Source organism: Patella vulgata, chromosome 5 (genome assembly GCF_932274485.2).
Source record: "Patella vulgata chromosome 5, xgPatVulg1.2, whole genome shotgun sequence".
NCBI classification, from domain to species: Eukaryota; Metazoa; Mollusca; class Gastropoda; family Patellidae; genus Patella; species Patella vulgata.
In genome coordinates this window covers 69881132-69895579 of record NC_065883.2, presented here as the reverse complement: position 1 = coordinate 69895579, position 14448 = coordinate 69881132, and positions in this window count along the sequence as shown.

The following is a 14448-nucleotide window of genomic DNA, read 5'->3' as shown; positions in this document are numbered from 1 at the left end:
TTTATTAATAAAGGCTGTAGCAATAACACTGCTATTACCATATCTGTCTTCTATAGCTTCTATAGCTTTACGATAGGCGTCTTCTGTTCCTAACAGTAAATAATGTTCTACCAATGCCTTTGGTCCCTTCGGATCATCTCCAATATATTTTCTCAGATAGCTTAATTTAGAATCTACATTGGACACCTTGGAGTCGATCAGAGCTGTGAATGCGTGTTTCCATGAAGGGTACTTCAGAGGGTCCCCATCGAATACTGGAACATCTAATTTGGGTAATTGAGTGCAGGATACTAGCTGTCTGTTAAGTTCATTCTGTTCTTTGTTAGTTTCTGCCAGCTTCTCTACACATCGTTCTAATGAGGATGCTATCTTCATCCATCCATTACTTTCTGTCTCTTCATATCTATAAGCTCTACTGCTTTCTTCCTGTGATTCAAAAAATCTGGACAACTTCTCTTCTTTCCCTTCTGTAGGAATAGGACTTAGGTCTTGCTTGTATTGTGATTCTTCATCTTCATTTTCTTCTGACAACTTTTGACTGTTTATTTCTTCTTTTATTTTAGTCAATTCTGCCTTTAATTTAGTTTCCTTTTGATGAACTTCATCCTCTATTTCCTTTTGTTGACATTCTATTTGCCTTCTTTTCTCTTCTGTTATTTGAAGTTTGGTCTTTTTTTCCTCTTCAATTTCCTCTAATTGCAATTGTAATTTTGTTTCTTTTTTCTGTAATTCTGACGCTATTTTAACTGCAAGATTATCTTTTCTAAATTCAGACCTTCTAGATCCTTTTGACCTAATTGAAGCAGTCTCTAATTGGTATTCTTCTAAAAACCTAATCTCCAGTCTGACATCCTGTTCAAAACTATCCCATTCTATTTGAAACTGTTCTACCTGGGCTTTAGTCTGCAAATAATCTTCTCGTTCTTCCATACCCTCAAAAAGATTTTTAAATTCTTCAAAAATACCTCTGTATTCTTCTAAAATAATCTGTGCCTGTCCAAATTCTTTCTTCCAAACTCGAAGATCTGCACAAACACCTTTCAGTAGGATAATCTGTTTCTTTTTCTCTTGAAACTCTGTCCTCTTAGACTTCAATAATTTATTCTTTAACTCTATCTGGTATTCTAGGCCTTTCTGTGTAAGCTTAACCTGGCGTCTGTGGCTGTCTGTGTCAATGACACTGCCACCACCTGCCACACTTTGACCTGCTGCACCATTTTCTGTGTTTGGGTTTTCTGTTACTCTGCCGACATCTGACATATCTATATTTTTTATTTGTCTACCCGGATACACTAGTCGATTGTTATTGTGGCTGCCCTAGAGTCACTCGTCTCTACTGGGAGTTTCAAAACACAATTGAATCAATCAATAGTCGTACCAGTTATCAATAGTTTATTCACCTTGGTAATTAGGAGTAGGAGTAGGAGTAGGAGATAACAATCGTTGACAACTTTGTGGGATAAACAAACAAAAAATATACATGAAGATTCCAGGCTAGATCACCCTGAGCACATGGCTGCCTCAACAGACTCTAGAGTGATCTCCTCTTAGTTCTCAATTTTACTGAACTATGGGAGGTAACTCCATTTAAGAACCCATTCCCAGGGATCAGACCAATTTATAACTTCACTGCAAATTGCCGCAGTGACACAATACATCATTCACACTCAGACCTTTGTCTTTATTATTTACCTCCATCACTCTACCAATATGCCGTCCACAAGTCATTACACAGTGAATGGCCATTTTGCTCAGTAATCCCAGCCAGAATTTGGCTATTTTTTTAAAATTGCGTTAAAGTTTTAAATTTTTGTTTAGAACTGAAATAAATTAACTTTTAGTCAATCCCCACGCTAAAAACATTAACAGAATTGATTGTGTATATCTGAAATAGACACGACCGAAGCACAAAATAGTGCCAATATGCCGACGTCAAATCTAGAGTTGTAGATGATGTTATTTTTGTGAAAAAGGGCTATTTGATGTGACCTCATGACCTGTGACGTTTAGATAACGTCATATGGATATCATGGCTATTCACTGTGTCAGTCACTTCTCTGCAGGTAGGGTGAGTCTGTCGTTCAGATTGGGATCAAGTCATAGTCACTGAAATGCAATGAAATGAAATGGGGTTAAACGTCCTACTGTTTTTCTCCTATACTGGGCTAATGAAGACGGGCATACGCCATACAGTGTGCTATGAGGGAAATTTTACCCGGGCAGCGGCACTAAAGCCTACTCTTATATCGAATTCCAACTGCCAAGGGATCTTTTATGTGCACGCCAATGTATACACGGGACCTTGGTTTTTCGTTTCATCCGAATGACTAGACAGCTGTCCCTGTCAGCTCCTCACATCCTGCACCACTGAAACCATGTCGGAAAGGTCCGATGAACTTTGTCGGCCAAGGCAGGGATGAACATAGTCACTGATTTCAGGGGTGAAATAATGGTGTGCCAACTATAATATTGGCAATTTGATTCTCACAAAATTGTCTACGATATCACGTGGCCATAAAATTCCGGGAACGAATGAACGATTCTAAATAAAACTAATGACCTTACATTATTATATGAACGTCAGGTCTTCATTAACATAATATATAATTGGTTGTTAATAATTACGCATTTAGAATAGGCCAACTCCTAACATTGTCCGATGAGAGTTACTTCCCCTTGCCAACTTCCTTTTCAAATAAAAATAGCACAATCATCAAGGGTGGATAACTTGAAAACGTGTCTCCCCCATAGATTAACCCAGGGTATAGTGGAGTAGAACGGAATGAGTACACTGGGTAATCGAGAATGATCGTAGCAATGATCTCTGTGTTAAAATTATATTTGGAACGTTTTTAACTAGTTCTATCACTGTGATAGTATCAGATATATGTGATAATGACTGACACCAATATTGTCCTTTAACAATTTAAGAGAGGAATTTTTTTTATTATTTCTCAAGAATCAGTTTTTAGTATGAGGTGATTTCAATATAAATACACAATTTTGAAGATAAGAGCATAATTGTTTGTTCTTTTTTTATGTTCAATTTTTTTCCTTTATATGAAAATTTCCTGTAATGTTGTGAAATGTGACTAACATAATATTTTTTTTATTTTATATATTGTCATGGGAGCAGAATCCCCTACAGAACAAGCAGCTATTCATGATATATTTGAAGACAGTGACGTGGATATAGAACCAGCAAAGAAATAGAGAAGAGTAGGTACAAAGAATATTGTTAAATGGACAGAAGAAGAGGAAGCAGAAATTAAGATATTGTTTAAAAACTATTTTAATCAAAGGAAACGCCCCAAACCCATAGCATGTGCAAGAGCCTTGTCGATAAGCAAGGGTAACTGTGGCTATACAAACATGTATATAATTGTTCGAAAGACAATAAAAAAGCTGTTTAAATGTTGTTTTTGAATTCTGTATTTTTCTTCTGAATGACGGAGAGTTGATTATATGCTTGTCATGATAATAAAGGTTTAATTAACGAATTAAATATTTGAAGCCACAATAGGCCGATTTTGCTCTTACATAATGCATCTTCGAAACTAAATATTCAAGTCTGCAGGATTCAGGCCTATATGTTGGAAACTTGTATTGTTCTATGGAACCACAGAGGCTCGTGGAGCAAGATGTTGGCTCGTTAAGCTGGAGATCCCGTGTTTGATCCCTGTGTTGGTCGAGTAATTCCAACAGGATTATCAGTTGTGGTTCACCCATGTCAGTGGTGTAGGACAGGATTCCCTTGAATGGGACGGAAAACTGAGGTTATGTGTACATATTGGCATGCACAGGAGGAACCACTGACAATTGGAATTCGGAATAAGAGTAGGTCGAAGCGCCACTGTATGGCATATGCCTGCCCATGCAGTCTTGAGGAAAACAATAGGATGTTAAACCCCATTTCATTTTTTATTGTTGGAAGAAATTCTCTTTGCATGTAATTTGTATAATGCCCCATCCTGTTAAAAATTTAGACAGTCTCCCTAACCAGGGGGTTGGGGGTTTGATCAGCTTTTTGCAGATTCTCCTCCCCCATCCTCTTATGAATAGGCCACAGGGCCTGGCAAGGAATGAGACATTGTATTGTGTGAAAGGGGTGGGGGGCGAAACGCCTGTGTTGTTAGATGATAAGATCTATCATATACTGAAGTGACGTTTTAATCCAAAGCTTGAACGTGCCATGGAGTAGGGTCACCTCCCCGAACTTGAGCTCTCTTTTGGTCATCAGCTATCCTGCTGCTAAAAATAATACATATTAGTGTTAAGTGTTCGGACTCCACTAAGGGTGATTTCGCTTTTTTGTTGAGTTGAGAGTACCAATTTCTGTCTACCAGTTTCATATTTATTCCCAACAGAGAGATACAGTTTACCAACCAGTGCTATTATAAACCTTTGCTTGGATGCACCTTGCTGACTTGGCTCAACCCATTAACCCAACAGCAGAATGTCTGGTAAACCTATTTTATTATGGAAGGTAGAGTGCATACACAATGTCCAACTCATCCCATAAATCAAGACACTTAAAGTGCATTATCGCTTGTCCGAATCACCTCACACTTTTGGATTGTAGAGGTGCCTCTTAGAAGTCATCACTGTACCACCCTTCAACCCACAAGTCAAAATATACACAGGTATATCTCCGTCGGTACGTCCGTCCGTCACACTTTTTAGGGCACAATAACTCTCTTTCTAACTGAGATAGAATGTTAAAACTTGGTGTAGGTGTTTATTAGGTCAATGCCTTGATGGAGTTGGAGGATGAGCATGTTCTGCTTAAGGTAAGCAGCAGATATAAGCAATTTGATTGGTTATTTTTGGGGGGCATGATATCTTTAGTTCTGATTATGTGAGAGTGACTAAGATCGATAATTAGCATTTCTGCTCAGGGCAAGTAGAGCGTTAAGCAATTTGATTGACCGAGACCGTGTAACGCAATAACAATCCTTATTGAGCCACAATGTTCAAACCTGGTGTAGCTGTGTATTAGCTCAATGCCTTGATGGAGTTCGAAGATGAGCATTTTCTGCCTAGAGTAAGCAGAGATAAGCAATTTGATTGGTTGATGCTTTGGGACACGATAACCTTAGTTCTAATTAAGTGAGATAGATGAAACTTGGCGTATGGTTTCATTACATCAATACCTTAACTAAGTTCGATAATGAACATTTTCTGTTCAGGGTAAGCAGAGCGATAAGAAATTTGATTGGTCGAGACTTTGGAACACAATAACCCTCCTTCTAATTGAGGTAGAATGTTCAATTTTGGTGTAGGCTTTCATTAAGTTCGAGGGTGAGAATTTTCTGCTTGGGCTAAGGAGCGATAAGCAATTTGATTGGTCAAGCCTTTGGAACATCTCTACTTTTAATTGAGGTAGAATGTTTAAACTTGATGTAGATGTTCATTAGGTGAATGTATTGACTGAGTTCAATGATTAACATTTCGAGAGCTAAGCAGAGCTAATCAATTTCATTGGTCGATGCTTTGGGACAAGATAATCTTGATTCTATCTGATAAAGAGTGATTAAACTTAGTGTATAGTTTGATTGCTCGATACTTTTGAAAAATAAATAAATGTGCGATTAATTAATATTTGTCACCTATTTATTTTGGGTTTTCGGCGGGGGACACCTGCCTCATTGTTGGCTTGTTATGTAATATAATTGATATTTTTGATACAAGTTGATATCATGGACTATTTTATTATGTTTCCCTTTTGTATAGGTCAATATAATGTTGTATTTATTGTTTTGATTTCTCGCGTACTTTCAGTCACACCAACCATGTCTAGTAGTCCCACTAATACCGATGACTCTGCTGGGGAAAGTAGTAGGCTATTATCATCAACCAAGAGTGTAGCAACAGGTCAACACAATAGTAACGCACCTTGCGCTGCTGTCCCCCAGGCTATTACTCCTGAACTAGGTTTACAGAAACGTGGGCATGAGCCTGGAGTTGCCACCAACCCAGCAGTTGCAGATGATAAAAGTAATACAGATCCTATTAAATTTATTAGTGATAATTCTGTTGCCGATGTTAAACCACCACAGCCACGGTGTCTTCCATAATATCAGAAGGTTTGAATTAAACTGAAAGAAAGATTTGGAATAATGAATATGTAGAACTTTCGAATATTTTGGAAACCCGGAACAAAATGATTATAAATTTAAAGTAAAGACTCGTGGCCCCGTTGGTTAAACAAAAGCAACAAGAAATAAATTTTTGAATATTGATCAGTGGACAGATGATTTTAGCATTTTCGCCTCTGCTTATTGTCAGGGGTGTCCTTATATATCGGAAAGTATTGCGAGGAACCAAGACGTTGTTCGAAACACTAGTAAATCTAGCTGTAGTTGGCATTTATATGATGTCAATTTCATTTATATGATGGGATAGTTTTAGACAGGAGTCAAACAAACAGCTATTCGCCCAAAATATGTACATTCAAATCAAATTTTTCCAATCCAACAAATGATTTCAATTTAACAGAGGCGACAAATGCTACAGTTGTTCTTACAGCCACTCCAGTAACGGATGTATAGCGGAAATCTCTAATATTTGAATAGTTCGCATATTCTTGTGTGTTATACTGCATTAAATGATTGTAGATTCAGTTTATCGATACCCTTTATCGTTAATTAGTAATGGTATATAGAAAATATCATGAAATGACGTCATTGTTTTATAGATTTCCTTGACCAGGCCTGACGATAAGTCAGTGTGATCAAAGCCTTCCAAAAAATGCTGTAGGCCAAAGCATTGATTTCACACTTAAGTCAATGGGGAGAGAATTTCCAGCCTGAATCGTATATAGATGGAGACCGTATACGAACTTTTAGCATGGGCTGTAGCCAGGGTCCCCATAATTAAAAGGACATCCGAGTTAGTTCTGACTTGTACTTCAAATAAATATTGTGTAATGTCTGTGCCAATTAAATAATCTATTATACTGATATGCTAATTACATTTTGGTGAGTGTGGCGGACATGCGACCAGAATATACGACTTTTTCACTGCTGATGCAAGGGGTCCAGTGACATTTTCAGCCGAGGTATCATTTAAGCTTATAATATAACCACGTCCTGGGCACTTACCATTATTTGTCTAGAATGAAATAACTTCTTTCCGAAAAACTCAAACGTTTGTAGTAATTTAGTTGAAAGTTATTTCTGTCCTGATACTGACCTTAACAATCGAAATAGAGCAAGCTGTATCCCATCTTCATTATGGGCCTATTATCTGTCTAGGCTTATATAGTGTTGTTTAGTTAAATAGGCATATACATTGTTGTTCATAGATCTAGTCATGTATGCATAGTTTTGTTTATTTGTATTGGCATATAGAGTTACATAGGCATTATGTAGTGATGTTTAGCGGTACATGTTTATATACTGAGCGCCATGGAAAACGCATCACTTAGTTTTTCGTATAACAAAATGATCCTGTAAACATATCTTATTTATTTTGCTTCTTATCGTGAACAATATTCAAATGGGAACACATCAATAACAACACATTTGTACACTTATGGATGTTTAATCTGTAATCAACGGTACAAAGTCAGGGGGTCAAAACCAAAAGTACGACACAGATGTCAGTAGCGCGTGTGTCCTCCGCGGGCTCTTACGCACGCTGTGCAGCGACGGCGCATGGAATTTACCAATGTTTGAAAGAAGGCCTGGGACAAATTTTTCCATTATTGGACAAGAGCAGCTTCTAAAGCAGCAATGGTGTGCATCTGTGGTCTCTGATACAGACGGCGTCCAATCCCATCCCAGACATGTTCTGTCGGTGCCATGTCCGGAGACATTGATGTTGTTAGCAGCCAGGTAGTCCATACTAAACGGGCGGTATGCGGACGTGCATTATCCTGTTGGAAGTGCTGACTTTGTGGGTGCGCTCGAAACATCGGAACAACAATTGGTTGCAAGACATCATCACGGTAGGCTACAGCATTTACGCGACCCCTGCAAATGTGTAGCGCAGGTCCGGTGATGAAATGTGAAGCCTCCCCACACCATTACACTTCCCCCACCCCATCGATTCGTTTCGAAGACGCAGCAGTCTGCAAGACGTCTCCACACACGTTGACGGCCATCCGCGTGATAAAGATGAAAGCGACTCTCATCACTGAAGAGCACACTTTGCCAGTCTACTCTTCTCCATGTCCGGTGTCCTTGAGCCCATATCAAACGCCGCTGACGGTGATGATCCCTGAGGACAGCTCCAACATAAGGTCGTCGTGCACGGAGTCATACTTCTCTTAGACGACGTCTAACGGTGTTGGCACTTACTGGTCCTTGTCTTCCGAAGACTGCTGCACCTGTTCGAGTCGCTGGGCGGAATCTGTCACGCAGATGAGTGACCCGGATGTAGCGGTCTTGAGCCTGGGTTGTAACGCGTTGTGGACCAGGACGTTGACGGTCACATGTTGATCCAGTAACTCGAACACGTTCCACCAACCTACAATAGTGGACTGATGACAATTGAAGTGTCTGGCAATAGCACGTGTAGACATGCCAGCCCTGGACATTCCCATGGCTTCATTCCGTTGATTTTCAGTAAGTCTCGGCATCTCTAGCTCGATTCCTTCACACGTCCAACAAAAAATTACGACAGATTGACGTTTCACAGTTCATGTACTGCACATTAAGTTGAAAACATGCTTTTAAAGGGCTCACACACAATGCTGCACGTGAATATTGGGTTTTTCATGTACATCTCGTGCATTTTTTTTGTGCACAGGGGCCGATATTTTTTGCATTTGGGAGCATTGTGTGAAACAATAGTTCATAGTATTGCATAATATTCTACATACAAAACCACCTAGTATTAAAATATTTGGGAAAAAAAGTGATGCGTTTTCCATGGCGCTCAGTATATACTCGGCCAAATTAAAAACTTGACACTCGGGATTTTTGGGACTAGATTTTTAATATTTGGTTTAAGGCAACTATTTTAGTGTTATGTTGTGCACAGACGACCTTGACATCAACAGAAAGCAAGAATACGTCTCGCCGAAAGTCCTTGACATTGATAACGTTCGTGATGTCACAGTACCCCCCAAAATGAAATTCACAGACTTGGAGAACAATCGGAATAAAGTGTTTAGTAACGGTTGTGGCCTACTCTAGCGTCTCGTATTGCCACACAACGTCTTCTCATGGATCTCAGAACATTATTACACACTACCCGAGGACGACGTCGCCACTGCTCAGCCAGAGCATGTTGAAGGTCCTGCAACGTCAGTGGTGGATTCACTTGCTGACGAACACGTCGACCCAGTTCGTCCCAGATGTGTTCAATAGGAGGATTAAGGTCGGGTCTAAGCGACGGCCATTCCAGGAATTGGACACCGGCATTTCTTAAAAAATTCTGGGTAACAATTGCTGTATGGGGTCGAGCATTGTCTTGTTGAAACGTTAGTCCAGGCCCATGTCTCTGCATAAACGGAAGAAGAACAGGTTGCAAAATCTGATCCCTGTACTGGCCAACATTTAAGTTCCCTTGGACAACAACAAGAGGAGAACGTCCATGTGCACAAAAAGAACTCCAAACCATGACGCTGCCGCCACCAAATCGGTCAACTTCTCTGACGCATACTTGAGCGTAACGTTCACTTCGTCTGCGGTACACTCGGACCCTGCCATCGGCAAATCTCAAAGTGAATCGAGATTCGTCACTAAAGACAACCGAATTCCACTGTCTTTGAGTAAATCTTATGTGTCTCGTGGCCCACACAAGTCGGTTACGGCGATGAAGAGGTGTCAATATTGGTTCATTATAGGGCCTCCGAGCTCGAAACCCAGCAGCCTGCAAGCGATTTCGAACAGTTTGTGCAGTTACCCTTCCACTAAACATCTCTCTACCTTTGGGGTTCAGTGACAAATCTGTTTCTAAGATGACGTAATCGTATTGCTTGATCTTCCTGGAGTGACGTCACACGTGGCGCTCCCGCCATTGTGCGGTCGGCAATAGTTCCAGTTTGAAGCACTCTCATTCTAAGATTAATTATTGTCTGGCGTGAACAATTAAAGGCCCTTGCAACAGTGACCACAGACTGACCAGCATAGAGCCTACCTATAGCACGTAGACGTTCTACATTTGAAAGGCGCGGCATTTTCTAACAAAGATGAAAATAACAATTTTAATTTGTTTTTCCAGTTCAGGTTACGTGTGCGTGTTCAGTTTAAGCAAACTTGCATCGACTGACCTCACGCGTTTGTGTTTGCACATGTTTTTCAGGTTTTTCATCTTTATATGCTCAAAAGTCACGTGATCCACGTGACATTACAATTTTATGAAATTAAAGGCTTCTTACTACTTACTATCGTTAGAAACACTTTAAAATTTATTTGACTTACCAGAAAAATTTTTTTGTTGAAATTCATCAGTGTCAAGTTATTAATTTGGCCGAGTAAATATTGCTGGTTAAACATGCATTATGCAAGAGCAAAATCTGCTTATTACAAGTCTTTCTTTAGGCCTGAAATGTTATCTAAATTATCAATTAGACATTAATTAACTTATCCAGACCATAAGTAACTCTTGATGTCAAGGCTAGCCTTCGATGTTGGCTGGATTAGATTCCTATATGCCGCTAACGGCTATTGATAATTAAATCAGAAAAAGTGGATAATCGAGACTATGCTGTTTATATTAATGATTTTAGTAATGATGACCGAGACTATGCAAAAATTTCACCCGCTTTTTTCTCGACTCATAGTGGATCAATTTGACTGAAATTTCCAGCAAATTACCTTTATACTATCTAGTTTTTAACTATTATAGCGAGAACTGCCATCGCTTTATCTTATCTCCCATAATGTATCTTTAATTATATGGACTTATATATATAGAGTGTTATATATGCCTATATATTTATATAGGGTTTTGTTTAGCGATGAGGGGGGTTGGATGGCTGAATGGTTAGCGTGCGCGCGCTGTATCATAAAGTCTGTCATTGAGTCAACTGGCGTGGTTTCCAATCCCCGGTTGTACGTGGCAGGGAGTAGGGTCGCCTGTCCAACCTCGTGGGTTTTCTCCGGGTCCTCCGGTTTCCTCCCACTGCTAAAGACCCCTACGCGCAAGCGAATTAATTAAATAAAATTAAACCATATGTTAGTCCCGAAATGACCTAGTTTGTGTCGAGTGGACGTTAAACCCCATTTCTCTCTCTCTCTCTCTGTTTAGCGATGTACAGTTTTATTATTGTAGGAAAAGGGCATTATAGTGTTGTTTAGATGTACACAGTTTTATTGTTGTAGGAAAATGGAAGAAAGAATATGGACAATGTATTATCAGCCTTCTATTCCTAATAAAACTAGGCCTGGTTACAGCTCAAGTAAGGAATATTCCTTTTCACTTAAATAATATAATATTAATCTTTTCCCAGTATAATCCGGCCATTTCAAAATGTCGCAATCAAACTTGACATTTTTTTAGTTTATTTCTGTTCCTGTTCAAAACATGAACAACATCTAATTTGAGTTTGATATCGATAAGATATCAATTGTAACGTCGTACCATATGATTATCAACCAGTGCAGTCCTGAGACCATCTAGAAAAAAGAGCTAAATTTTGGATGTTTGGGTTTGGCCCGGTTCACTGATTTTTAATTGCCTGGAATGCTAATCTTAAACAATATGTCCAACTTGAGTGGCATTATTGCTGATATAAATAGTCCAGTTAGATAAGTGTTGATAGCTATAAACCTGCCATTGTGAGTATCAAATGACAACATTTTAATTTCTAAAATAAAAAGCTCTTTTTTATACAAATCATATTTATTATCGATGATGAGGTTGATAGATAACAGCTTAACACTATTATATACAAATTACTCAATATAACACTTGAAGAATAGCCTAAAAGTATGTAATACAAGGTTGTGGTCTCTTTAGAGGTAAATTTAATATCTGATTGACTTTAAATTAATATCCGTGTTTACAAAGAATCCTATTGATTTTCACCAAATTCCGATAATTACTGCCAGAGTTACATTTATCGCCCTTTATCACTTTGAAAAATCTGGTGGACGCTCTAGGGGCTAAAGTTAATATCCGATTGACTTTAAATATATACACAGTCTTTAAGGTCATCAGACGAAGAAGCCTGTTGATTTTCAACGATTTCTGATAATGGCTGCCAGATAGTTATCAACTGATTGATTTTATATTCATACACCGTGTTTACGCCTATATATAATAGTTTCGATTGACTTTAGATTGATACACATAGTTTAAGGTCTTGAGACGAACAAGTATATTGATTTTCAATGATTTTTGATAACTTGAACAGCTAAATACATGACATTAAGTGTTTTGTATATACGTTAGCATGGGCCAAACAAATTCCAATGATTTTCTGATAATTACATAACAAGTTATTACTCTTAATCAGATTTTAGTGTATTGTAAATATTTCATTACCGACAAATATCTCTGTTCCTTTTGATATTCACGCAAATCAGACCTAATTTCCCGTCTTATGACCCCCAATTTTACGAGAAATCACGTTTTTATCTTGTCTGATTATATGTTTATATCCCAAAGTTCTGGGTTCCAGTCGATACTTCGGACCGTGTCAGCCTGGATTATGATACCTGAATGTACGAAAAACTTGTTTTTAAAGCTTGTTCTCTGTCCATCTCTTGCAAAATGTTGGCGTCTCTTGCATGGCAACGCCTGTTTCCAAATATATTTCATATTCAAGCTGTATATTAAATAACAAATAGATTGTTTTGGGGTAACCTCTCCCTGTATTTAAAAAATCCGTAAATGTTCATATTTTTGAACGAACATAAGATATTTTTGGATCAAATTTTCTTTAATAATAATTGATAAGTTTGTAAATAGTATTGTACCTTGTAGTCACATATAATACATGTACGATGGCTCAATAGGCCCTTTTCTATGGAAATAAATATGCATAGATGAATGTAAAATGCCACTGGCAAGAGTTATACAAAGATAATGTGCTCAACAACACTTATTTTACTTATGAATATTAATCTCCCCAGGAAAAAGGTCCAAAATCATTTAATTGGATAACATCAAATTGGTCAATGTCAAAGTATATGAGTAAAATAGTGTAAGATATTTTATAGCCTGGCTTAGAGAAGTTGCTGTAGATATTACATCTCATTAAATAAGCATATTATTACCGGTACTTTATGTAATATTTGAATCCATTTTTATACGCTGACATTTTCATGTGGACGTATATTGTCGTCGGCTCTGTCCATCCGTCCGGACGTCCACAATTGTTTGTGTACACTCTTCAGGTCACAATTTTTATCCAATTTCAATGAAACTTGAAATATAGGTTAATCCCCCTAAGATCTCGGTTCCTTTCGATATTGGCATGTACCGGACTGTAACTTCATGGATTATGGCCCCCGATTGTACGAAATATTACGTTTTGAGCTCGTGAACAGTGTAGAGGTCACAATTTTTAGCCGATTTGGTTTAAATTTGAAATTTATGTTTGTATACCCTGGCTAAAACAAGATGCTACATCTAATTAAATAAGCTAATTATTACTTTATGTAATATTTGAATCAATTTTATTTTCATGATATAATTATTATATTAAATTGTTATTAAATTTGTTTATTTCTACATTCAATTTGATTATTTTCTTTTATTCTCTTATTCATTTTTAATTTTAATTTCAATTGAAAATCCCACAGAACCTGATTTCCAAATCATCTAGCTTTTATATTCTAAATATAGAGCAGTGTAATATGACACTTATACACTGCACCATCTAAATAGATAATAATTGGGTGACAATTTATTATCTTTGAGAAGTTGATGACAAGGTCAAATTCCTTAACATGAAGAAATCAGGCTGAGCAGCCCACACTGAGTGGCAGTCGTTCGCGCCTGGTTAGCCCAGTCGACACGTATATCCTTGTATACACTGTGTCGTTTGTGGGTCAGGCATTTTCATTTACTTCCGCATTGACTTGTAGTGTATGATTTTACTTTGTTACTTACAAAGAGAGAGAATCCGATCTCGGGAACTGATTTTAAATTGTTCATTGTTTCTTATAATATATTGAATATTTTTACGGCGAGAAAACAACTTAAATATTGTTTCTAATGGCCCTATATGGAATAATAATTCGTGTTAAGTAGTGATGAATTAGGTTACGGAATGGTCTAATGTGTGTGCTTTAGATGATAAAACTGCCATTGGGTCAATTGGCGTGGTTCCGATTCCGAGCTTGTGCGTGACGAGTAGAGTCCCCCGACCAATCTCGTGCAAGTGAATTATTGAAATAAAATCGAACTAAATGTTATTCCGACGATGACTTAATTTCTCCCCGGGTGTTTACAGGTCGACTTTTAATTTGACCAGTACCATATCATTGTAGGTTATCTTCTTTGCTATAACAAGATCGGGCAGGGCGGAATATTTGGAAGGCAGTA